The 27,677-nt window shown below is 40.7% G+C and overlaps 1 protein-coding gene across 14 annotated transcripts in view; it reads left to right on the forward strand.

The window, feature by feature from the left end:
• LOC122793158 (transmembrane protease serine 11D-like) overlaps positions 1-27,677 on the forward strand; it is a 971,710-nt gene that overhangs the window by 894,707 nt on the left and 49,326 nt on the right. The gene's annotated exons all lie outside the window — the stretch shown is intronic.

The raw sequence follows: 27,677 nt of genomic DNA on the forward strand, positions 1-27,677 counted from the left end.
GGAGTGAATACTGCAGTTGTGATGTTAAGGACATCTACCATTATGGTAAGATTTTACACAACTGTACTATGTCCTTACATTCACTGTTGCAGTATTCATAACTTATGGGAGAGTGCCAAAGCTAAAGAAGAAACTTGGGAGGAGGAAGCAGCAGTAGTGCCCTTTAAGAAGTCACGAAGAATGGCATTAGCAAAACTCTGGAGATACCATCCAGCTTGTAGCATTGTGTAAAAGTATGCACAAAAGTCTAGATAGCTGCTTCAAGAATAGAATTAGTGTCTGAGCCCTTGAATAAAGCACCAGAAGAAGCCACAGCTCTAGTAGAATGAGCCTTTACAGAAGGAAGGCTCTCACCATGAAAAGTGTAACAAAAAGAAATAGCCTTTGAAATCCAAGTGGAAATAGTTTGCTTGGAAACACCAATCCTCAAGACCTAAGATGAAAGGAAAAAACAACTCACGATTTTCTGGTAGATTTAGTCACACCCAAATAAAATCTGAGCTGTCTATGCACATCTAAGGTATGCAGCACCCTCTCACTGTCAGATTGCAAAGAGGGGAAAAAAGAAGACAAATTAATAGACTAATTAAGTGACAATTCATTAACCATCTTGGGCATAAAAGAAAGATTAGCAAGCAAGGACACCCTGTCCTCATGAAATATCAAAAAAGGTGAACAAGCCATAAGGGCTTGCAACTCAAATACCCACCTGGCAGAAGTAACAGCTAACAAAAGAACTGTCTTCCAAGAACAATGTTGCAAGGAAGCTGAAACAGCAGGTTCAAAAGGAGCCTGAGTCAATTTCTCCAGAATTAAATTAATATCTCAGGGAAGAGGAACAGGCTTCCTGGGCAGTCTAATATTAAGGATGCCTTTAAGAAATTGCTTAGCCTCAAATCTAGAAGCCAACAGAGGAGTTAAAGGTAGACAAGCAGAAAGAGCTGATAGGTGGACCTTAACAGAGGAATAGGCCAAACCAGCATTGAACAACTCATGCAAATAAGAGAACTAAAGGAACATCCACAGTAAGTGGGTCCAGGTCACAAGAAAGACACCAAATAGAAGACCTTTTCCATTTAGATAAAGTAGTATTTCCTAGTAGTAGGTTTTCTGGCCTCCTGCAGGACCTTCAGCACATTCTCAGAAAAAAATATGTCTATGAGGAATCAAAACTCTATCTCCCACAATAGCTGTTGAAGAGTGGAAAGGTGGGAATGGATGAGAGATCCCTTGTCTTGTGTGAGTAGATCCACACTGTGAGGTAACTTGTGATGATTGCCTTGGCTAGATGCAGAAGTAGAGGGAACCATTGCAGTCGCGGCCAAATGGAGTCACCAAGATGATTTTGGGAGCATCCTGTTGAATCTTAAACAGGACTCTTGGAATGAGAGGAAGGGGAGGGAATGCATAAAGAAACATCCCCTTCCAAGAAAATGAGAATACATCCGCCTTCCATACCAGAGGACCTGGAACTCTGGCACAAAACAGAGGAAGTTGTCTGTTCAGAGGGGAGGAAAAGAAATCTACTTGAGGAGTACCCCACTGGTGAACAATGTCCAGAAACACATCACTGTGAAGCATCCATTCATGGGATAGAGTGAATGACCTGCTCAGAATGTCTGCCACAATGTTCTGATCTCAAGGAATATAAACTGCCTGAAGAGTCATTTGATACTTGGCAGTCAGATCCCATACCAGAAGTGCCAGCTGGCAAAGAAGGTAAGATATTGTTCCCCCTGTTTGTTGATATATCACATAACTATGGTATTGTCCATGAATATCTTGAGAGGCCCTGGAGAGAAAAAGAGAATGAAAGGTCTGAAGAGACAGAATAAGAACTCTCATCTGTTTGACATTGATGTGCTCCTTCTGCTGATGTGGTGACCACACTCCTTGAACCTTCAGGGAGACAAGTGTTGCTCCCCATCCCACATCTGAAGCATCTGTGAACAGATCCTGAGAGGGGAGAGGAAGATGAAAAGGGAGTCCTGGATTCAGAGACAACTGCTGAATCCACCATAGAAATTCCTTCTTGAGACAAGGGAGAAGAGGAACTGTAAAGTCTAGAGGATGCAAATGCTATAGCTACACCAACGTCAGAAACCACTGGAACTTCCTCATGTGGAGTTTGGCCAGAGGGATCATCAGAATTGTGGAAGCCATGAACCCCAAAGCTCTCAGAAATTCCCTGGCTGTAACAGAGGCCAGGAGAAGAAGAGTTTGAAAGTAAGAAATGAGAGTTATGACCTTTGGAGGAGGCAGGGATGCCAGCATTGGCAGTCTGAATCCTGCAACCCAGAAAGACGTGATCCTGAGGAGGAGTCAGGGAAGACTTTTTGAAGTTTATCGTGAACCCCAGGCTCTGAAGAAGAGAAATGGTAAAACAAAAATTTTGCAAAAGTACCTCTGGAGAGGATGCCTGAATCAGCAGGTTGTCCAAGTAAGGAAATACGTGGATTCCTTGAAGCCTGCAAAAAGCAATCACAGGAGCGAGGAATTTGGTGAACACCCTCGGGGCAGTAGAAAGGCCAAAGGGCAAAGCACAAAACTGAAATTGCCAGGAAGCAACAGAGAAATGCTAAAACTTTCTGAAAAGAGGATGGATCAGAATATGGAGACAAGCATCCTTGAGATACAGAAACACCAGAAAGGCTGAGGGAGCAAGAGAAGAAGCAGGGTCTGAAGGGACAAAATCCGAATGGAAGGCACCTTCAGAAAAGTGTTTGGATGAGAGGTCTAGAACCAGTCTCCACGTCCCCTCTTTTCTGGGCACTAGAAACATTCAGAAATAAAGATTCTTCCTTCTTAGGGAAACAGGCGCCTCTTGAATACTACCCTTATACAAGAAATATTGAAGAACCTATGGGAAAAAAGGAAGCTGTTCCCGAGGAGGCTAAGGAATGCCCATAAAAGGAGAATGGGAAATCCACACCATGAAGTACCCCTGACGAATGATTGACAGAACCCAAGAAACCTGAGTGATTTGAACCCAAATAAGAAGAGAAAGAGAAAGGCTAAGAGAAAAAGGAATGTGCAACTTATCGGCAGCATCCTTTGCCTAGACCAGCCTCCACGTGGTCTCCCACAACTTATAACTGGCGTTCACAGGGAGCTGTAGCTGTTTAAGACTTTATTTATGCTTAGGTGTTTATATTACTGAATTGTTTTGCACACTGTTTCTATTTTAATGCTCTCGACAAAAGCCTATTAGCTCTGTGCACATATGTACACAATGTATGTTATGTTTTGACCTACACACATTGAAGCAACACTATATCTAACTTGTATCTCTAGAAACTGCTGACTGCTTGATACTCATGTTGAAGAATGGAACATACTTAAATATTGAGGTCGATGTCGCTTGCTTAAATGTTATTCTAACATGTAACTGTTGCAAGGTTGTTATTGAGAGCCATACTGTGTTTTATTAGCGGTCTAACTAAACCGCTTTATACAGTGTGTCTTAGGATAGTCTCTGTACTGACCTTGTTCTTGGATTTAAGGCATATGTACTAGTTATGTGGTGCACACTTCATTGACTAATGACTTATTTCCCTTTGTTTTTTTCTCTCTCTACCTATAACATTATCAGACTGTACACCTGGGTTCCTGTCCTTCCCTAGTCAAAGAGGCCCTGTGGACATCATATTAAGCACCATAATCCTGAATAGGATTTTACGTCCTCCCAAATAAGACTGTCTTCCCAGAGTTGACCGTTTTGGAAAGTATGTCCTTATCTTGTACTGCTTAACTTTACTCTCCAGGACATATTTGCTCCCCTACCAGGTTAACCAGCAGCCCCCCCTCTAGTTTGGACTTTAGATCCCTTCTCTCTTCCCTCCTCTCCTCGGCTTTGTCTTTGAGGAACCTCTCGCTCTACCCTGACTCTTTATATGTCTTGGTAAACTCCCTGCTTGCTCTGTCTGATATCCTTCCTGACCTGGCCACTAGGTGGCACCCTTTATACTACAGATTCCTACTACCATATTTTTCAGACTATTCCACTACAACTCACACTGTCATTTCCAATTCCATATTTGACCTCTGCCTCTTGTAATTTCCCTCACGCCTGACTCCTCTACCTTACCCACTACTATCACCTACCCCCCACTTACCATACATTCTCCACAAATTTTCTACTCTTGAGATCACCCTTACCTTTACACCTGCTTCTCTCTTCTTGCCTGATTGTTTTCACCAACTGATCGTCTCATTTGCTCTTCCCCGCTCCGTTCGCTGCGCTCACTCCGCTCCCCACCCTACCCCCAATTCCCACCCACCCCCAGGGGCTCTACCTTTATACTTGCTTAGACACTCCCCCAATTAACTAACTACCTATCTCATTTCCTGTACACATCACCTGTCAACACCATACTCCAAGTCCTACAACCACACCCTCTCTCCACAATCTTATCTAACTACCTCACCTCACTCTACTGTTCATACCACACAGTCCTATACTTGCTAACCTCATCTCACTAATAACATGCCTTTAAGCCTTAACTCAATCTTTTCACTTCTTCTTCTTAACATCCTTCTTTACTACTATACTCTTACCTCCTACGAATATCTTATGCTTACCCAACCTCCTGTGTTAGCCAAACACACCACATCTACACTTCCTCTACCTGACCAAACACATATTAATATACTATCAACCTGTCCCTACCTTCCCCCTCTCTACCACAAAGTACACCATTACAGATTCCTAACCTCTAAACGGTTTTATCTAATACCCTGCAAAAACCTAAAAGTATTTCAAGTCCCACAAACATTATTACTGATACATGGTGACATCCACCCCAACCCAGGTCCCAATACTCTCCTCAGCCACACCCCTTCAAACCAAACTGCTAACTGTTCTAGTTCACCTTTCTCCACTGACTCCCTCTGTATTGCTCACCTAAATATTCATAGCATCAACAATAAAATCACACAACTCCATGCCTTAATTGATTTCTACGCATTTGATATTTTCTGTCTCACTGAAACTTGGCTTAAACCTAGTACCAAAGACAACGAATTTACTCCCCCAGGTTATAGCACCTTAAGGCAAGACCATCTTAATAAAAAGGGTGGGGGAGTGGCCCTTTTATACAAATCCCAACTACAGGTATCCTTAATTGACTCCTTGCCCCCCTCCCCAGCTAATGCTGAAATACTCTGTTCCAAACTCCAAGTTAATAAAACCAAGGCTATATATATATAATATGTTCCTACATCCCTCCAGGCAACAACATCAACACACTAGAAAATATCCTAAGCTGGGTCTCCATTAGCTTTCCTCAGGAAACCATAATCTTAGGAGACTTCAATATTGACTGGAACTCCTGCATATCTCCCAAACCCACCATTCACCTTAATCTCTTTAACTTTCATCAAACCATTAACTCCCCTACTAGAATACACAAATCAACCCACAAACAAACCATTCTAGATTGGATACTGATTAACAACAATCCCCTCTCCTATAAAACAGGAATACTCCCTGACAATATCAGTGACCATCTCCTGACTTTTATCACTAAACAAAAATACAACAATCCCAAGCAAGCTACCTATCGTACCATATACAACAAAATGGATTTTAACCTAGCATCCTTTCAAAATGAACTCAAAGAATATAACTGGTCAACTCTAAAATACCTCCCAATAGACGAAGCAGTAACCCATTTCAACAATACCTTCCTACAAATTCTACACCATCATGCCCCACCCCGCTTAATTAGACTAAGCTCCAAGGCAGCCCCATGGCTCTCCAAAACTACTAAACAAACTATGCGAGCTAGAAATAAATTATGGACTAAATGGAGGTCCACAAAAAACCCTACTGACCACCAAAACTTCAAACACCTGAGAAACACAACAAAGAAACTTATCTATCTGGACAAAAAAAACTATCACTTTAAATATCAACAAAACCAAAACCCTAAACAATGTTGGTCAGGAATAAACAAACTACTCCATCCAGGGAACACCAAAACACCTACCCCAGCTAGCCTAGCTCAAACCCAACCTAACATAATAGCCAACACTTTCAATGACTTCTTCTCTCAAACAGTCGCCTCTCTGGCAAACACCATGACTCCCCCCCTATCCCTCCAAATAACCGCCACCCAAAACAGCACCCCCATGCTAAAGTTTAATACTATCAACACAACCTATATACGTAAATTACTATCTAAACTCAAACCTTGCACCCCTTCTGCCGACAACCTACCAGCTGAATATCTTCAACTAGCTGCAACCGAACTAGCCTACCCAGTCTCCATCTTAATAAACAGAACTATAACTGAATCCAAAATCCCATCCTGTTGGAAAATCTCCTATATCATTCCCCTCCATAAAGGAGGTAACTCTAACGAACTCTCCAATTTTCGGCCTATTGCCCTTCTATCTCCACTATCCAAAATAATGGAACGCTGCATACACCATCAACTCTTACATCATCTCTTGAATAACAACTTGCTTGTAGACTCACAACATGGTTTTAGGCCCTACCACAGTACTTCTACTGCCCTTCTCTCCTTCACTGACATAATCAACAAAAATCGCAACAACAACCTGTTCTCCTCTGCACTATTCTTAGACCTCTTGAAAGCATTCGATATGGTCAACCATCAACTTCTCCTCCACACTTTAGAATCCCTGTCACTTGACTCACTAGCACTACAGTGGTTTGACTCATACTTGACAAACAGAAAACAAGCAGTCCTCTGGGACAGCCATCTATCCTCTCAACTCCCAGTTACTATTGGCGTCCCACAAGGGTCCATCTTAGGTCCCCTACTTTTCTCTATATTCATAAATAACCTGCCCACTTCACTCCCTACATCCACTTGTATACAGTATGCTGATGATTCTACTCTCATCTGCTCTGCTCCATCCCCAGTAGAACTCCACTCCTCTACCCAATTGGTTTTCACAGCAGCAGAAAAATGGTTTCAACATGTCTGTCTCCTCCTAAATCCCAAAAAAAACAAACTTCTACTTTTCACCCCAACCCTTAAATCCACCCCAATCACTTTTTCCATTGTGTCCTGCAATGGCACTATCATTAAACCTGACTATTCCACAAAACTGCTAGGTGTCACCATAGACAATCAGCTAAACTTTGACTATCACATTGATTTAACTATCAAGACAGTAAATAAAAAGATAGGTGCCCTCTACAGACTTAAGCCCTTTCTTACTGCCACATCCCGAGTATCTCTTGCCCAAACTCACCTCATCTCTACACTACTGTATGCCTCTCCTTCCTTTATCAACATTTCTAAAGCTAACCTTCAGAAACTTAATTTAGCCTACCATAGTATTGCCAGATTTGCCACTGGCATTCCGTACTTATCACTGTCTTAACTTAAAGAAACTCAACTGGCTAGAACTTCCAAACCTAATACTCCTACAGCAATTAGTCATCACTTTTAAAATTCTACATTACCCCTCCAACACACCCATACTGAACAACCTCATCACACCTTATAAAAATCTTACTACACTTCGCTCAGCCAACAAGCTTCTAGTAACTACTCTCAAATCTCATAATAAAGCAGGTGACTCCTTATTTGCAAACACTGTCGGATCATATTGGAATAAACTTCACACAGAACTGACCTCCCTAGGCTCATGTCACCTTTTCAAAAAACAGATTAGAAATCATTTACAAAATCACTGGCTATGCCCCTGCTCCAATCCCGACTGATAACTGTTACACTACCTGCTTTCATAGTTAACACTGTATATTAAATTGTATCTTGCTTTTTCTCAATGTTTGATTGTTTTTTGTTTAGTGATTTTTAAACTGTAAAGTTTGTAGTATGATAGTGGAGCTTTCCTCCTCAGCCCTCTGCGGAAAATAGACATGTATCCAGCCAGACTAGCCCAGTAATACTGTATTTTCAATTGTACTTTGCTTTTTTGTCATTGTTTGATTGTTTTTTGATTAGTGATTTTTTTTTTAAACTGTAAAGTTATAGTATGATAGTGGAGCTTTTCTCCTCGGGCCTCTGCTGAAAATGGACATGTATCCAGCCAGACTAGCCCAGTTAACAAATGTAAAATAAAATAATAAATAAATAAAATAAATGTGGCAAGGGAACAGGTAGATAGTCAGACAGCACCTGGCTTGTCAGGAAGAATTACTGCAGTCTGAGTGGCATTAGCAGGAGGAGCCCATTTACCAGCCTGTTTACCTTTAGCAGGAGGGCAAGATTGCCTATGAACAAAGGCTGGCTTAGAAGGGTAGTTTCTCTGAAATTTAGGTACAAGAGAAACAAAGACGCATTTAAGCTTCGGTAAGGACTTCCTCTTGTCATGAAAGGACTTAAACTAGCAGCTGCTTCCCCAAACAAAATTTTATTATTCAGAGGAGCAGCCATCAATTTAGCCTTAATATCATCGGGCAAAGGTTGAAGCCTGAGCCAGGAATACCTCCTTGGTACTGGACCAAAAGAAACAACCCTAAAAGAGACATTCGCCGCATCATAATTACATTTGATAGAATGACAAACTACTTGAGTTGGAAGTCCCTAGCAAGAAAAAAGCAAAAGATTTACTCTCAGAATCTGGAAGATCAGAAAAAAGCTGACAAGCTTGAGAAAGAAGAGCCAACACATACCTAGATATATGGGTCTGTGATGCCCCAACACTGGCCCAGTACTCAAGGAGCCTCAATCCTCACCACTGGCAACAGTGGGAACATACACACTGGGAGGATGACAGGTACACACACAGTAAAGTGCAATTTCCCTTAAGAACACACACAGATCACAGTCAGTCTGGGGCTGTTTTCTCCCTCTTTCTCCAGATCCCCAATAAGACTCCCCACTGGAACAGCTATAGAGTTGAGATCTCGGCTGAGTGGCCAAGCTAAGACCTCCAGCACCCTCTCTGTCCAACCAGTGGTTAGTGTCCCTGCCCAAGTAGCTGACACACATGCACTTTGTGATTTGATTTATACACACACACACACACACATACACACACACACACACACACACACACACACACACACACACACACACACACACACACACACACACACACACACACACACACACACATACCTGGCAAAGGCTGGCACAGGTTTACTAGCTATGCCCCCTTCTGCTTAGACTATAAGGTAGTTTTCACTGCCACCAGCCAGCTCCTTATCAACTCCTTTAAGGACCTTAACAAAGGCTGTCCAATCTTACTGTGTAATGTTATTATTAATCCAGATGTTAGTTGACCAAGGCCAAGACCAAGACTATTAGGCGTGGCTTGTATAGTGTCACCAAATAGATATGCAAGTACTCTAACAGCTTAAATATGTCTCACAAATATCAGTCACAATGATAGGTTTAAATATATTCAATAATAAATAATAAAAGAGGAAGACAATACTCAGTAAACAAACACAGTTACTTCAGAGTTCAAAATCACAGGAAATATTTAAAACAACACAGGACAGGCTCAAATGAATAAACAAAACATCTAAGCTATACGTCACTATATTTTTAACTGTATCTAAGAGGAATTACTGTACCCTAGACTTACTTACAACAAGGCAAGTGCAGAGGTGGTCAGTGGCTGTCCTTGTTAGGGCAAAGACAAAATACAATATGCCCTCTTTCTCTCTCACTCAGAGAGTTCTTAAATTAATATTAAATATTACTGCTGGGTTAGCTTAGGTGACATCACTTTTTGTCACCTGACTTTAGTTCCCAAACTAAACCCCCAGTGTCAGAAACTACCAACATTTAGTATCTCTCTATGAAAACACATAAAGAAGGACCTTGTTAGATCTTTTGTCAAATGGTGGAAGTCGTAAAATAATTTGCATTCATCCACATGTAAAGAAAATGCAAAAACCTTCTAGCTCTAGACATCGTGTCTGCTACTGCACTGAAACTGAGAGATAACATATTTTATGGCCCAGCTATAAATTAACTTAACCTCAGCTATTCTTATGTTTTGCAAGTTAATCTTCTATGTTCCAGTAGGGTAGACTGTGGATACATATTTGAAGCTCACTACTGTACAAACCCTGTTCAATACATACTTTTGTACCAGCAGTTCAATATACACATACCATATAGTTCTAATACATTTGGTAACACAAACAATTGCATCATGCTGGTATTCACAAATGACATATAACTACAAAATTTCAGATAGCTGTCTTGGCATTGTCTCCTTTTGTTACATTTCTCTATAAATCATATTAATATTCACAAATGACATATAACTATTTACAAAATTCCAGACAGCTGGGCTGGCAATGTCTCCTTCTGTCACACTTCTATATAAATCATATTAATATTCACAAATGACATATAATTATTTACAAAATTCCAGATAGCTGGGCTAGCAGTGTGACACCCCTCCCCCCCGAAAATTCAGGCTAGTTTTTCAAGTGTCCCTTGAGAAACTCTGCTTGAGAGGATTGATTATCTGGGAATACCTCACCCCATTCCCTGTCTTGAGATTCCAGCTGCCTTGGCAGTGCTGACCCCACTGCAGTGCTGCGCTGTCCCATCACATGCCTGCAACCCTAGGCTCCACCACAGTAATTTGGGATTTGGCTGGCTGGCTCCTTGTAGCCATAGATCCCCCTCAGAGTCCTCCTGCCTTGTACAGCAAATACTTAGCACCAGGTCCTCCTTATCATGGTAAGGTTTCATCATGTTAACATGGTACAGTCTGTGCCCCTACCTCCTGCCTAGCAGTTCTACCATATAGTTACCATCACTGACCTTCCGTACCACCTTGAAGGGTCCCTCCCAAGCTGCCTGCAGTTTGTTGAGTCTGACAGGAATGAGAACCATTACCTGCTGCCCCACGGTATACTCTCTAGCTCGAGCATTCCTGACATAACAGACCTTTTTCTGCTACTGGGCTTCTGCCAGATTCTCCTGGGCCAAGCCCATGAGCTGCCTGAGCCTTGTCCTGAAATTTAGGGTATATGCCAAAGCAGACTCTATGTGGGATTTACACTCACCCTCTCACTCATCTCGAGTAAAATCTAGAGGTCCCCTCACCCTATGCCCATACAGCAACTCAAAGGGTGAAAAACCTCTGGATTCCTGAGGCACCTCTCTGTAAGCAAACACTAGATGGGGAAAATATTTGTCCCAGTTCCTTTTAAACTGGTCTGCAAATGCCCATAACATGACCTGGAGTGAGGAGTTTAACCTCGCAACAAGACCATTAGTTTGGGGATTGTAGGGGGTGGTCTTTAGGTCCTTCACCCCACAGTGCTTTCACAGACAAGCCAGCAGTTCTGACATGAAATTGACACCTCTGTCAGTCAGTATTTATTTTAGGAAACCTACCCAGCTGAAAATCTCTAACAAAGCATTTGCCACCTTTTCTGCCTCAATGGAGGACAATGCCACTGCCTCAGGGTATCTGGTAGCATCACTAAGATATACTTCTTCCCTGTGGAACTTGGGGTACTCTGAGGCCCCACATTATCCATAGATACCATCTGAAATGGCTCATAAATCCCAGGCAAAGGCATCAAAGGAGGTTTCACATTGTCTCCTGCCTTGCCTATCTTTTGGCACTGCTCACAGGTCCTGCAGTACCCTGTTACATCTCTGGAAATGCCAGGCCAATAGAGGTTTTGCATAATATGTCTCTTTGTATGTTTTATGCCCATATGACCTGCAAAAGGAATATCATGCGCTATGGCTAGAAGTGCCAAACTTTAGCCTCTGGGCACTACCAACTGCAATATTCTCTCACCCTCTAGCCTTCCATCAGGGGTCCACTCTCTATACAGTATCCCTTTTTCCCAGCATACAGATTCCCCCTTCCCTTGAGAATTAGGTGCCTCACTAGTTACCTCCCTCAGGCCTTGTAATGTAGGGTCTGAGAGCTGAGCCTGTCTCAGCTGTCTCTTTGCAACTCTTCCCAGCTCCCCTTCCACAGGAAGTTGGGCATTCTCTGACAGCAGTTCTTCACTGTCAGCCTGGGTACTACTACTCACCTCTGCCCTTGCAGTCACTATGTCCAGGGGAACATCAGTACCCACAATCAACTATGGCTCACCTTTAGTCTCACTGCTACAGGGTAGCTCCCTCTGTGAAGTAACCACCTTACCAGTCCTGGCTTCAAGTGTGCAGTCTGTCTGGGTCCATCCAGGCTACCAGACCCACATGCTTGTCTCCAAGTCTGACTGCATGTAACTGCATACACACAACATACTGCATTATCAAAATCATTCCCCATCAGGACATCTGCAGGGATATCCACAAACACACCTCCTTGCTTGCTTCCTTTTCCACCCTCCCAGCTAAGGTGAACCCTAGCCAAAGGTATTTAGAATGGGGCCCCTCCTAAACCTCTGTCTGGAGTAGACTGCCCAAGCAAGTAGTGCTCCTCTTTAACCATTGCAGGCTTCACAATGGTTTGGTCTGCAGCTGTGTCTCTCTTAGCAATGGCTCTTTCCCATTTACTAAAATAGGATATAACCTCTTGTGGTAGTTTGTCACCCTTGTTGTCTTGAGACAACTTACTGCTGGCATTCTGTCATTCCCACTTACTGGCTCTACCACCTATTGTTCCCTACCTTGCCTCCATGGACATCTATATGCTACATGGCCCCAGTGGTTGCATTTAAAACATTTAACCCTTGGTTCTGGATGTGTACCTGGACTAGTGGCTTCCCCTGCCACTGGTGGACTCTGTTGGGGTGGTCTGGGCTGCCCACCATGGGTTCCCTTAGACAGATACCCAGAAGAACTGGGTATCCCTTTCCTGTACAGTGATGCCCTGCTTGCTAGGTATAGGTCTTCCTTTTTCCCCCAACTTGTCTGCCGTGTTGCATTCCCTGTCTGCTAACTTCCAAAGACATGCATCTGGAGCATTTCTCCCCGGGCCTCCGCTGAAAACAGGCTCTGTGGAACCTAGTCGGACATTCCCGGTCAACAAATGTTAAATAAATAAATAAAAATAAATAATAACTAGACTCTCATGTCCTCAGACAAAGTGCTGAGGGCTTGTTCCCTCACCAAAAGGTCTGCCAGCCCTTTAGAAGTGGTGACCTGACATCCATTCACCCACCTATGAGAATAAGTGCTTAGTTCAGCAATATATTCACACACACTTTCATCTGCCTTGTATCTATACTCACAAAACTTTTTCCTATAAGCCTCAAGTGTTAACTTAAAACAGAAAAACTAAAAAACACCGGTATAACATGGCAGACTTTAAAAAGACAGCCTTATTACACCAAGTAAAATGTGAGCACTTTCGCGGTCATCCAACTGCTTCTTCAGGCAAAAAAACTTACAACACATGCTCATTTTAAAAAGGCACAAACACACAAAAAAAATAATAAACACTATAAAAGATTTATATTCACATATGCTTATATTCAACGTTTCAGTGGTCTAGTTTCAAAAATGGTTTCAGTGATAACTTAGCATTCAGGCCAGGTGATTTATCTGCATTCAACAGCAGGATCCAGTTCTGCTCTGCTATCTCAGTAATATTTCTTATATCAACACCTCTTCCTCCTTCTGTTATAACTTCTAAAAACATAAAGTTAAAAAGATGCTCTCGGCCTTCCTTAGCTACATGTTGTGCAAGTGCATTAGTCTCCTTAGCATTTGCTATATCTCTATAATGTTCTAATATTCTATCTTTAAGCAGACAATTAGTTTTCCCTATATAAAAAATGTAGCGCATGGTACAGACACTGAAATATACCACGTTCCTACTCCTTCAATCAGCATAGAAATCAAGACTAATCTTAAAACCTGCGTATGGATGTGAGAAGTGTGCCTCTGTGTATATATAGTCACATGCTGTGCAATTTCTACTGACATGTGTCGTAGTTCTATTGGATTCTATTATACCCACATTCCTACTAGGTTTATAACATAGATGCTTTTTAAGTGACTTATTATTAGTAAAAGCAAAGTGTGGCCCTTCAGCTACTACATTTCTCAGTTCTTCTACAGTGGTCAAGGTATTCCAGTTCTTTTTAATAATATCGCATACCTTATTAATGTCACTGGAATAAGAGAGTGGCATTCTCAAAAAACTACTACTTGCTATGCCATCCATCTCATCAAATAAGGTGTTCTCATCACTAAAGTAAGGTTTGCATTTACCCTTCCTCTTCATCCAAGCATTCATAACACATAGATCTATAGCCTTCTCCTTATAGCCTCTCATAATAAAGTCACGCTTCAATGATAATCTTGCTGATTCAAGTTGTACATCATCATTATGTAACCTCATGACCTTATAGAGTTGTCCTTTCATGACGTTCCGCATAACATGTCTAGGATGCATACTGTTATAATGTAATAAGCTATTCTTCCTGATAGGTTTCTTATATAAACTAGCTTCTGCATTCCCCAATTTTGTCTTAGTACCTTTACATCAAGGAAGTCCATCTGCTTTGATGAAAACTTATAAGTAAACTTTAAGAAACTAGTTTTCATATGTAAATATTGGATAAATTCCTTCAAGGTATCTTCTGAGGCTTTCCATAACAAAAAAACATCATCCACAAAGTGAACGTACCACACTATATGGTCAATGTAGACATTATTATGTAGGACGTATGTATTTTCCCCTTGCACTAATGAGAGGTTGACGTAGCTATTAGCACAAGCTGTGCCCATAACTACACCAACCTTCTGAAGAAAAAAATCACTAACAAAAATGAAAGCATTATTCTCCAAGATAATGTCCAGTAAGGCACATAGTAATCTCGCTTTATCATTGTCAAAATGTTTGATATTTAAAACCTCTTTAACATTCTCAATCCTCTATTTGTTAGGTATGACTGTGAATATGGATTCCATGTCCACAGTGACCAAGAAATAATCCTTATTCAAACCCATGACTCTAGTGTATAATCTCTGTAAGAATGTTTTCGTATCTTTCAAAATTGTTTCACATCTAATATCGGATGCAAATTCTTCTCTACATAAATAGATATGGGTTCTGTACCCCAGCCTTTACTGCAAACAATTGGGAAGCATAGGTGGAATGCTGTCACTCTTATGAATTTTAGGTAGTCCATACATACTTGGAATCAGGGAGTTCCTATCAGGAAGAATAACTTTATAACAGTATGCATCCTAGACATGTTATGCGGAACGTCATGAAAGGACAACTCTAAAGGGTCATGAGGTTACATAATGATGATGTACAACTTGAATCAGCAAGATTATCATTGAAGCGTGACTTTATTATGAGAGGCTATAAGGAGAAGGCTATAGATCTATGTGTTATGAATGCTTGGATGAAGAGGAAGGGTAAATGTAAACCTTACTTTAGTGATGAGAACACCTTATTTGATGAGATGGATGGCATAGCAAGTAATAGTTTTTTGAGAATGCCACTCTCTTATTCCAGTGACATTAATAAGGTATGCGATATTATTAAAAAGAACTGGAATATCTTGACCACTGTTGAAGAATTGAGAGATGTAGTAGCTGAAGGGCCACACTTTGCCTTTAGAAATAATAAGTCACTTAAAAGGCATCTATGTTATAAACCTAGAAGGAATGTGGGTATAATAGAATCCAACAGAATTGGTACATATGCCTGTGGAAATTGCACAGCATGTGACTATATATACACATGGGGCACACTTCTCACATCCATGCGCAGGTTTTAAGCTCAGTCTTGATTTCTATGCTGATTGAAGGACTAGAAACGTGGTATATTTCAGTATCTGTACCATGCACTATGCTTTTTATATAGGGAAAACTAATTGTCTACTTAAAGATAGAATATTAGAACATTATAGAGATATAGCAAATGCTAAGGAGACTAATGCACTTGCACAACATGTAGCTAAGGAAGGTCGAGGACATCTTTTTAAGTTTATGGTTTAACAAGTTATAACAGAAGGAGGAAGGAGTGGTGATATAAGAAATATTACTGAGACAACAGAGCAGAACTGGATCCTGCTGTTGAATGCAGATAAATCACCTGGCCTGAATGCTAAGTTATCACTGAAACCATTTCTGAAAGCTCGATCACTGAAACATTGACTATAAGTATATGTGAATATACATCTTTTATAGTGTTTATTATTTTTTTTTTGTGCATACATATAAATGCTTTTTATTCATTTTTTCCATATGTTTTATTTATTGGATGCAGTATTTCTGGCGCATATATTTTACATCATCAATAATAATGATGAAGAGAAGTATTGCTGGTCCATGCTTTTTCAAAATGAGCATGTGTTGTTAAGTTTTTTTGTCTGAAGAAGTGGTTGGATGACCTTGAAAGCACTCTCATTTTCCTCGGTGTAATAAAGCTGTCTTTTTATAGTCTGCCATGTTATACCATGTTTTTTAGTTTTTCTATTTACATTAGTTTATTTCACCGGTCTACTTGGGTCTCGGATTTTCCTGTTTTATTTAGTTAACTTAAAACATTCTAACAGACAATTTTTTACATTATTATAATTTAAACAATCAGTATCAGACAATTTAGAAATAGCAGTTACAGCTTTACCATGGAATAAGGGGGTCAGGAACCGTACCCAGAGCCCTTGGTCAACATCATACTGTTTACATATCTTTTCAAGCATATGAATGAAACTATTAAAATTATCCTCCTCTGTAAATTGTGGAAGAAATTTACTGACCTTTGTTGCTTCTGGGGTTCAGTTACTCCCTTCCCCGTTAACGAAAAAAGTGAAGCAAGACCCCAAAAAGCAACTAGAATCCACAATGCAGGCCCCTTAGAAAACAGAAAATACGAGGTGACTTGAAAAAAGTGTAATGCACAATCCACAAACTGTACTCTCTACATAAACACATAAATGCAATTGTAAGACCAGCTTTTTTGTCTCTCTTCATAAAGACTTCATCAGATTACCTTAATAGTATCAGTTTACCATATATATATATATATATATATATATATATATATATATATATATATATATATATATATATATATATATATATACACCCTCACTTGTATAAATAAACCAATCATATTATTTAATAAATACTTAAAATGTTTAAACAAATCGGTTCCTATACCCTCATAAAGCAGCATACAAATAACTTTTTAAAAACCACCAAATGAGATATATTGCACTAAATTATTTGTGAATAAATAATGAAGTTAAAACATTTGTTTAAAAATATGTTATTACATAAATACTTTCATATATTCATTAAATACATTCAATAAAATCAAGAATAAAAACTGTTGAACTTTTTCATGACAATGTTGTTGCACCATCTAGTGACTTTATTGAGAACTGCATCAAATATACAAATTATAGTTTAGCAGATCTCAGCTTAAGTAATGGTACAATAGATATAAAATCATTTAGACCAGAGGGCTTGACGCTTCCAGGGTAACTTGTCACCAAAGTTCCCTAAACTCTATTTTCTCCTCCCATAGTCCACCCCTAATTTCTTTTTGTATTTGTTCCAAAACAAGAAACATGAAATCTTCTTTTAAGCATACCTTTGTGTGTTTGTAAAAAGCCCACTTTTTGTAATTCCTTCCTCCATTATAGAAGTGCACACCTCCCACACTGTAAAAGGAACATAGTTAAGGGTCAGTATGTCCGTGGTAGCCGAATGACTACTTCAAGAGATGATTTTAATAAGGAATGTGAGGTGTTTAAAAACATTTTTTTTGGAAAGAGGCTACCAGTTGGACTTAGTGAGGGGGGGTGAGGCAGAAGTAATGGCTGGTAGGCTTACTAAATTCAAACCAATTCTAGGAGAAAAGGAACAGACTCATAATGTCACAGGAAATGATCAAAATGTTAAGTACAATGAGGCCGTTGTACTAGAATATAATGCTTTAAATGGAGCAACAAAGAGAATTATTAATGCTGAATGGGAAAAGGTTTGTTACCATCTCAGATTTGGAAAGGCTTCCCAATAACCCCTTGAAAGTGGTTTACAAAAATTCATCTAGTTTGAAAAATATTCTTGAACATGATGGTAAGAACTTGGCAAAGAATAGGAGGAGACTAGGGACTTACAAGTGTGGTCACTGTTCCCATTGTGGTGTGGAAATATAGCTAACACAGACAAACATTTTATTGAGGGGAGGAATAGGTGGGTAAGTAGCCCTGGATATTTTAATTGTGAACCTATGGGGATTGTATACCTTGCTTTGTGTGTTGAGTGTAGATCCTTCTACGTTGGTAAAACTGAACATAGACTTAAGAGAAGGATCTACGAACATAAGTATGACATTTTGAACAAAAAAGGAAACCAATGCTTTATACAAACACACAAAGGTATGCTTAAAATCAGATTTCATGTTTCTTGTTTTGGAACAAATACAAAAAGAAATTAGGGGTGGACTATGGGAAAAGAAAATAGAGTTTAGGGAACTTTGGTGGCAAGTTACCCTGGAAGCGTCAAGCCCCCTGGTCTAAATTATTTTATATCTATTGTACCATTACTTAAGCTGAGATCTGCTAAGCTACAATTTGTATATATAATGCAGTTCTCAATAATGTCACTAGATGGTGGAACAACATTGTCATGAAAAAGGTCAACAGTTTTTATTCTTGATTTTAATGAATGTATTTAATGAATATATGAAAGTATTTATGTAATAACATATTTTTAAACAAATGTTTTAACTTCATTATTTATTCACAAATAATTTACTGCAATATATGACATTTGGTGATTTTTAAAAAGTTATTTTGTATGATGCTTTATGTGGGTATAGGAACCGATTTGTTTAAACATTTTAATTATTTATTAAATAATATGATTGGTTTATTTATACAAGTGAGGGTGCATATATATGGTAAACTGATACTATTAAGGTCATCTGATGAAGTCTTTATGAAGAGAGATGAAAACGCTGGCCTTACAATTGCCTTTATGTGTTTTTGTAGTGTGTACAGTTTGTGGATTGTGCATTACACGTTTTTTTCAGGTCACCTTGTATTTTCCATTTTCTGAGGGACCTGCATTGTGGATTCCCTTCCCTGTTACCTCCATGACCTTGGCAAAGAGTCAGCATCTCCTTTTTATGTTGCCTCTGCCTCTTATTCTCCTCAGCTTCCAGACAACACACTTTCTCATTTCGTAAGCATCCAGACATCTCAGTCTTTCTGCTGCTTCTGTTTCCAAATGTTTGGCCTCCAGTTCAAGTCTCTTTAACTCAAGATGGATTTTTAAGTCCTCTGTGGAAAGGTTGAACTGTCCATTTTCTGAGAGGTGTTTATTCCCAAGGCCATTCTGAGTGTCCTCCTGGTTGCTATTCTATGATGTAGCAGTGAATAAAGCTGCAATAATTTCTGCCTTAGTCAGGCTGGCATACACTGGTCCTTTAGCCTGGCACATCTTAGCCAAATGGCCCCTTGTCAGCTTGCCATATTCCTCTGCTGACAGGCTTGCCTGTTCTCCCTGACTAACTAAACAAACAATAATAAATAAATAAATAAAACAATTGTGATATGAAACTCTGAATGTTCACCATGTGGCTGACTGAGAGTACAAACACCTTCAGTGACCACTGTTTACAGGCTACAGGAATTCAATATTCACACCACTGCAAGCCAATCAATATGTGATATGGATATCCCACCACTGCCCACCAATTAAAATGTGATGACCCAAAACTGGCTCAGTAATCAAGGAGCCACAATCCTCACCACTGGCAACAGTGGAGAACAACTGTCAGCCCAGCTGTCTAGAATTTTGTAAACAATTATATGTCATTTGTGAATATTAATATAATTTATATAGAAGTGTGACAGAAGGAGACACTGCTAGCACAGCTATCTGGAATTTTGTAAATAGTTATATGTCATTTGTGAATACCAGCATAATGCAATTGTTTGTGTTACCACTATATTAGAACTGTATGTTATGTGTGTATCAAACTGCTGGTAGAAAAGTATGTATTGAAGAGGGTTTGTACAGTACTGATCTTCAAGGATCTATCCACAGTATACCCTACTGGAATATTAAAGATTAACTTGCAAAACTTAAGAATAGCTGAGGTTAAGTTACTTTATAGCTGGGCCATAAACAAGAGATGTCATCTCTCAGTTTCAGTGCAGTAGCAGACAATGTCTAGAACTAGAAGTTTTTTGTATTTTCTTTACATGTGGAGGAATGCAAATTATTTTAGGACTTCCACCATTTGACAAAAGATCTAAGAAGGTCCTTCTTTATGTGTTTGCACAGACATGATAAATGATGGTAGTTTCTGGCACTGAGGGTTTAGCTTGGGAACTAAAGTCAGGTGACAAAAAGTGATGCCATCCAATCTAACCCAGCAGTAATATTTGATATTAATTTAAGAACTGTCTGAGAGAGAGAAAGAGGGTATTTTCTGTTTGTCTTTGACCTAACAAGAACATCCATTCACCTCTGCACTTGTCTTGCTGTAAGTAAGTCTAGGGTAAAGTAATTTCTCTTAGATACAGTTAGGAATATAATGAAGTATAGCTTAGATGTTTTCTTTATTTGAGACTGTCCAGCAATGTTGTTTTAAATATTTCCTGTGATTTTGAACTCTGAAGTAACTGTGTTTGTTTACTGTGTATTGTCTTGTTCTTTTATTATTTATTATTATTAAATATATTTAAACCTATCATTTTGCCTGATATCTGTGAGACATATTTAAGCTGTTAGAGTACTGCATATCTATTTGTTGACAATGTACAGGCCACTCCTAATATCCTTGGTCTTGGTCAAACTACCATTTGGATTAAAAGAAACATTACACAGTAAGATTGGACACCCTTAGCTAAGGTCCTTAAAGTAGCTGATAAGGAGCTGGCCGGTGGCAGTGAAAACTACTTTATAGTCTGGGTGGAAGGGGTCATGGCTAGTAAACCTGTGCCAGCCTTTCCCAGGTATGTGTGTGTGTATAAATCAAATCTCAAAGTGTGTGTGCATGTGTGTGTGTGTGTGTGTGTGTGTGTGTGTGTGTGTGTGTGTGTGTGTGCGCGTGTGTGTGTGCGTGTGTGTGTGCGTGTGTGTGTGTGTGTGTGTGTGTGTGTGTGTGTGCGTGTGTGTCAGCTACTTGAGCAGGGACATGAAGCACTGGTTTGACAGACAGTGTGCTGGAGGTCTTAGCTTGGACACTCAGCTGAGATTTCAGCTCTATAGCTGTGCCACTGGGGAGTCTTATTGTAGATCTGGAGAAAGAGGGAGAAACCAGCCCCAGACTGACTGTGATGTCTGTGTGCTCTTAAGGAAAATTGCACTTTACTGAGTGTGTACTTGTCACCCTCCCAGTGTGTATGCCCCCCATTGTTGCCAGTGGCTGCTTGATTACTGGGCCAGTTTTGGAACAATACAAGGTCTGATAATTAATAGCCCTAAAAGTTGTGATAGCCAAAGTATAAACCTTCTTTCCCAGCCTGTCCATGGTTCTGCTGTCCTTGTCAGAAGGCAGTAACTTGGACAAAGGAAGCAATTGAAATGGCTTATCAGAGGCTACAGACCCCACAGAAGGGTCAGCAGCAGGACATTTGAACAAAAAGGAGAAATCCTCAGTCACCATATAAAACCTATCAGACTTCTTGGGAGCAGGTGGCAGAGGATCAGGCATTTTAAAGGCATTGAAAAAAATATATAGTAAAGCAGACAACACAGGAGGGATAGCCACAGGTTTAGGAGATTCCATCTGCAGTAACTTATAGTACCTCTTATGGATATCAAAAACCAGGGCATAATCCCACTTAAAAAATTCCATCATCTTACAGATTGTTTCCCCAAAAGAAATTTCCTCAGAAGGAGTATCTGGACTATTAGATTCCTCCTCCTCAGACCCATAGTCTAAAGGAGAAGGAATCTGGGTAGAATAAGTAAGGTATTTTTCATCAAAATCCAACCCTTTCTCAGAAGAATTTAATTCCCTGTGCCTCTTAAGTGTAGAAGAGGACCAAGGATGAGCAGGAACCAAAACCCCTTGAGGAGGCCTTAATGACAGTAAAGTATTAAATAACCCCGGAGTTTAGGCCTGCTGCTCACTTTGTAGATCCCCAGGAGCAGAAAAAACATGTTTAGTTTTCTGTTTTTTTTTTTTTTTTTTTTTAAGGGAACATCCATCCTAGAGAACTGAGAAGGCTCTGACTCGGGATGTCATCCCACAACTGTAATAAGACCTTCTTCCCTAAGAATAACCTGCAGAACCCCGTGCACTCCTTGGAAACAATCATCTGTCATTCCCCCCTGAATGTCCAAAATGGACATCTACATTCTCGCTGGCCTCCAACTAAGATGCAGCAGAGAAATCCAACAACACAGGCAGGCGAGCCTCCAGGTTTGTAACAACCTTGGGAGAAACACCCGGCAGAAGCTGGACAGCAGAAGATTCCCATCTTACCTTTTTCACCTTCTTCTTCCCTGATGGCTGAACCTCGGCATGGGAAGTTCCATCCATAGTATATTCAGCAAGAAGCTTAAGACACTGGTTCTCAAGATACAAAGAAAGGGAAGAAAGCCTACTATGAAGGGTTTTAGGGACAAACACCTGACAAATCCTTCTATGAAGGGTTTTAGGGACAAACACCTGACAAATCCTTCTATGAAGGGTTTTAGGGACAAACACCTGAAGACAAACACCTGACAAATCCTTCTATGAAGGGTTTTAGGGACAAACACCTGACAAATCCTTCTATGAAGGGTTTTAGGGACAAACACCTGACAAATCCTTCTGTGAAGGGTTTTAGGGACAAACACCTGACAAATCCTTCTATGAAGGGTTTTAGGGACAAACACCTGACAAATCCTTCTATGAAGGGTTTTAGGGACAACCACCTGACAAATCCTTCTATGAAGGGTTTTAGGGACAACCACCTGACAAATCCTTCTATGAAGGGTTTTAGGGACAACCACCTGACAAATCCTTCTATGAAGGGTTTTAGGGACAACCACCTGACAAATCCTTCTATGAAGGGTTTTAGGGACAACCACCTGACGAATCCTTCTATGAAGGGTTTTAGTGACAAAGACCTGACGAATCCTTCTATGAAGGGTTTTAGGGACAACCACCTGACGAATCCTTCTATGAAGGGTTTTAGGGACAAAGACCTGACGAATCCTTCTATGAAGGGTTTTAGGGACAACCACCTGACGAATCCTTCTGTGAAGGGTTTTAGGGACAAAGACCTGACGAATCCTTCTATGAAGGGTTTTAGGGACAACCACCTGACGAATCCTTCTGTGAAGGGTTTTAGGGACAAAGACCTGACGAATCCTTCTATGAAGGGTTTTAGGGACAACCACCTGACGAATCCTTCTATGAAGGGTTTTAGGGACAAAGACCTGACGAATCCTTCTGTGAAGGGTTTTAGGGACAAAGACCTGACGAATCCTTCTGTGAAGGGTTTTAGGGACAAAGACCTGACAAATCCTTCTATGAAGGGTTTTAGGGACAACCACCTGACAAATCCTTCTGTGAAGGGTTTTAGGGACAAACACCTGACGAATCCTTCTGTGATGGGTTTTAAGGACAAACACCTGACGAATCCTTCTATGAAGGGTTTTAGGGACAAACACCTGACGAATCCTTCTGTGAAGGGTTTTAGGGACAAACACCTGACGAATCCTTCTGTGAAGGGTTTTAGGGACAAACACCTGACGAATCCTTCTGTGAAGGGTTTTAGGGACAAACACCTGACGAATCCTTCTGTGAAGGGTTTTAGGGACAAAGACCTGACGAATCCTTCTGTGAAGGGTTTTAGGGACAAACACCTGACGAATCCTTCTGTGAAGGGTTTTAGGGACAAAGACGTGACGAATCCTTCTGTGAAGGGTTTTAGGGACAAACACCTGACAAATCCTTCTGTGAAGGGTTTTAGGGACAAAGACCTGACGAATCCTTCTGTGAAGGGTTTTAGGGACAAACACCTGACAAATCCTTCTGTGAAGGGTTTTAGGGACAAAGACCTGACGAATCCTTCTATGAAGGGTTTTAGGGACAAAGACCTGATGAATCCTTCTATGAAGGGTTTTAGGGACAAAGACCTGACGAATCCTTCTATGAAGGGTTTTAGGGACAAAGACCTGACGAATCCTTCTGTGAAGGGTTTTAGGGACAAACACCTGACAAACCCTTTTGTGAAGGTTTTAGGGACAAAGACCTGACGAATCCTTCTATGAAGGGTTTTAGGGACAAACACCTGACGAATCCTTCTATGAAGGGTTTTAGGGACAAAGACCTGACGAATCCTTCTATGAAGGATGTTAGGGACAAAGACCTGACGAATCCTTCTATGAAGGGTTTTAGGGACAAAGACCTGACGAATCCTTCTATGAAGGGTTTTAGGGACAAAGACCTGACGAATCCTTCTATGAATGGTTTTAGGGACAAACACCTGACGAATCCTTCTATGAAGGGTTTTAGGGACAAAGACCTGACGAATCCTTCTATGAAGGGTTTTAGGGACAAACACCTGACGAATCCTTCTATGAAGGGTTTTAGGGACAAAGACCTGACGAATCCTTCTATGAAGGGTTTTAGGGACAAACACCTGACGAATCCTTCTATGAAGGGTTTTAGGGACAAAGACCTGACAAATCCTTCTATGAAGGGTTTTAGGGACAAACACCTGACGAATCCTTCTGTGAAGGGTTTTAGGGACAAACTCCTGACGAATCCTTCTGTGAAGGGTTTTTGGGACAAACGCCTGACGAATCCTTCTGTGAAGGGTTTTCGGGACAAACACCTGACGAATCCTTCTGTGAAGGGTTTTTGGGACAAACACCTGACAAATCCTTCTGTGAAGGGTTTTCGGGACAAACACCTGACGAATCCTTCTGTGAAGGGTTTTCGGGACAAACACCTGACGAATCCTTCTGTGAAGGGTTTTCGGGACAAACACCTGACGAATCCTTCTGTGAAGGGTTTTCGGGACAAACACCTGACGAATCCTTCTGTGAAGGGTTTTCGGGACAAACACCTGACAAATCCTTCTGTGAAGGGTTTTAGGGACAAACACCTGACGAATCCTTCTGTGAAGGGTTTTCGGGACAAACACCTGACAAATCCTTCTGTGAAGGGTTTTAGGGACAAACACCTGACAAATCCTTCTGTGAAGGGTTTTCGGGACAAACACCTGACAAATCCTTCTGTGAAGGATTTTAGGGACAAACACCTGACAAATCCTTCTGTGAAGAGTTTTCGGGACAAACACCTGACAAATCCTTTTGTGAAGGGTTTTAGGGAGAAACACCTGACAAATCCTTCTATGAAGGGTTTTAGGGACAAACACCTGGCAAATCCTTCTATGAAGTGTTTTAGGGACAAACACCTGACAAATCCTTCTATGAAGCGTTTTAGGGACAAACACCTGGCAAATCCTTCTATGAAGGGTTTTAGGGAGAAACACCTGAAAAATTGAGCAAGACATATGGTCATGAGAAGCTCCTAGGCAAAAGGGCACTTAACCTTATGGTCTTTATGGGGACTCAGCCTCCCACACTGGCGTTTATCCTTTCTGGATGACATTAACCCCCAAACAGCACAAAAAACTCAAGAAAAAAACAAAAAACATAATAAAAACAACTAGGTACTTATCTGCAATGATGAGGACTTTAGCAAACAGGAGTATTCACCAAAATACAAACAAACAGTAAAAAATAGCAAAAAATAGGGATTGAGGCAAACAGACTGACAGTTAAAAACAGCATTTGAACCGGCGGGAAAGAAGTTCTGAGGATGGTACGCCTGAACGTCACCTTTATGCCCGATGCTACACAAGGAGCATTCAGGTGACATTCAGCATACCTTAAAGCAATGGTAGGCTTTGGTAGACTGGCCGGACGATGGGCTTCCATGGCAGGGGATCCCATCAGTTATGAATTCTGCAGCAGTGAATGTAAGGACATCTACTAGATAAAGCAGGACAACATGAGTTGGTGTTGGTAATTGGGGATCTGAAGTGTACATTAGGACAAACAGAACAGGATATGAGGACTGCCTGGCAACAGGAATAAAGAAGGAAATGCCATTCTAGACTTCTGTCTGCCAAATGGCTTCATGGTGGCCAGAACATGGTTCAACAAGAGAGACAATCACAAGATCAAATGCAGAAATGGCCAACATGCAACTCAGGTAGACTTCCTCCTAGTAAGGAAAGGGAAATGGGTAGAATCAGTGAGTGCTTGGTTGACCCCAGTGAAACAGACGGCCCACAGCATAAACCACTGGTTGCCACAATCAGCTACAAGCAATATTCAGAGAAGGCTCTAAGGTCAACAGAGACTAGGCTGAAAACCTGAAATTAACTAGAGAGAAAGCACAAGAGTTCAAGGAAATTCTCAGGGCTGTAGCACCCCAAGAAAAAGAGGAAATAGGTGGAGCTGAAGAAAAATGCCAGCACCTGAAAACAGTATGCAGCCATGCCAGGTACTAAAATAAGGGGGAACATGTAGATATCTTGACATCTTCCCTAACAAAGTCAAAACTCCAAAACTGTTTCACCAAAAGCACTTTTGGTAAAACTCAGAGTAAATCTTTTTTGCAAAGGAGCAACTTCCCCTGCACCCCTTGTGAGGGACAACCTCCACAGACCTGAACTTAAATAAAGCTACTCCTAGGATGTACAACAGTAGAGAAAAAGGAATTCACAGTCAGCAAAAGTTCTTTTGGCAAAACATTTTCACTGAAACAGCAGTTGTTGAAACTGGCTTTGCTCTACCGACAAGTTCCTGAAATAAAGTACATAAGGAAAGCTGGTGGTGAAATGCAAAAATCCAGGAAGTCATCAAAAAAAGAAGGAATGCAGAAAAAAGTGGGAAAGAGAAAAGGTGAAGAAGGAAAAGTTATTGGCTAGCACACAAGCTAAGAGAGGAGTGAAAAACTAGGCATCAGAGGTATTCTTCCAGCTTCTGGAAAGTGATTCAGTAGATGGCACAAAGAAACTCTATCAAGGTGTAACGCAAAGGTAGAAAGGCAAAAAGGATAGTCATCAGGCAACTTTCATAAGAGATGCCAGCAACAACCTGTTCACCACTCCATAGGGCATCAAAGGCAAATGGAAAGGGTACTTCCAGCAGATTCTAAATGAAGAAACCCCACAGAAGCTGGACTGCCCCAGACACAGCTTACAATGAAAGAAGAGGAGCCCACCCTGGAAGAAGAAACTATAAGAACAGAACTAAGGAAAATGAAGTCAGGGGAAGCAGCAAGCTCAGATGAGGTCACTGCATATATGATCGAGTTGTTGAGTGACTTAATGGAGAAATGGCTACTGAGGGTACTCACAGCAGTATAGAAAAATAGGCATATCCCAATTGATTGTAGAATAAGCATACTAGTGCCAGTGCACAAGAACAAAGGGGATATCCACAAGTGTGGCAATATAGAGATATCAAACTCCTGTCACACTGAAGAAAGTTCTGCAGAGGATCATTACTAAACAAATATGAAATGTAGTCAAAAGTAAGATGGGTGATGAGCATTTTGGCCTCAGATCAGGATGCAGCACAATTGACCCGATGTTTGCAGTGAGACAGATAGTTGAAAAGAAGCGTGTGATGAGGAAAGAGTCCATCTAGGCATTCTAGACTTGGGGAAAGCATATGACAAGATCCCAGGAAAGCTGATTTAGGCAGTCCTGTGATGGTTCAAAGTCCTAGAAGTATTGTTAGAATTAGTGCAGGCTTTGTATAAGGGCCAAGGAACACAAGTACAAACAGTGTTCAGGCTCAAACAGGGGTTTCCAGTGGGAGTGGATGTGCACCAGGGTC

The sequence above is a fragment of the Protopterus annectens genome, chromosome 2.part0 (assembly GCF_019279795.1).
Source record: "Protopterus annectens isolate FY-2018-M chromosome 2.part0, PAN1.0, whole genome shotgun sequence".
Taxonomy (NCBI): domain Eukaryota; kingdom Metazoa; phylum Chordata; order Ceratodontiformes; family Protopteridae; genus Protopterus; species Protopterus annectens.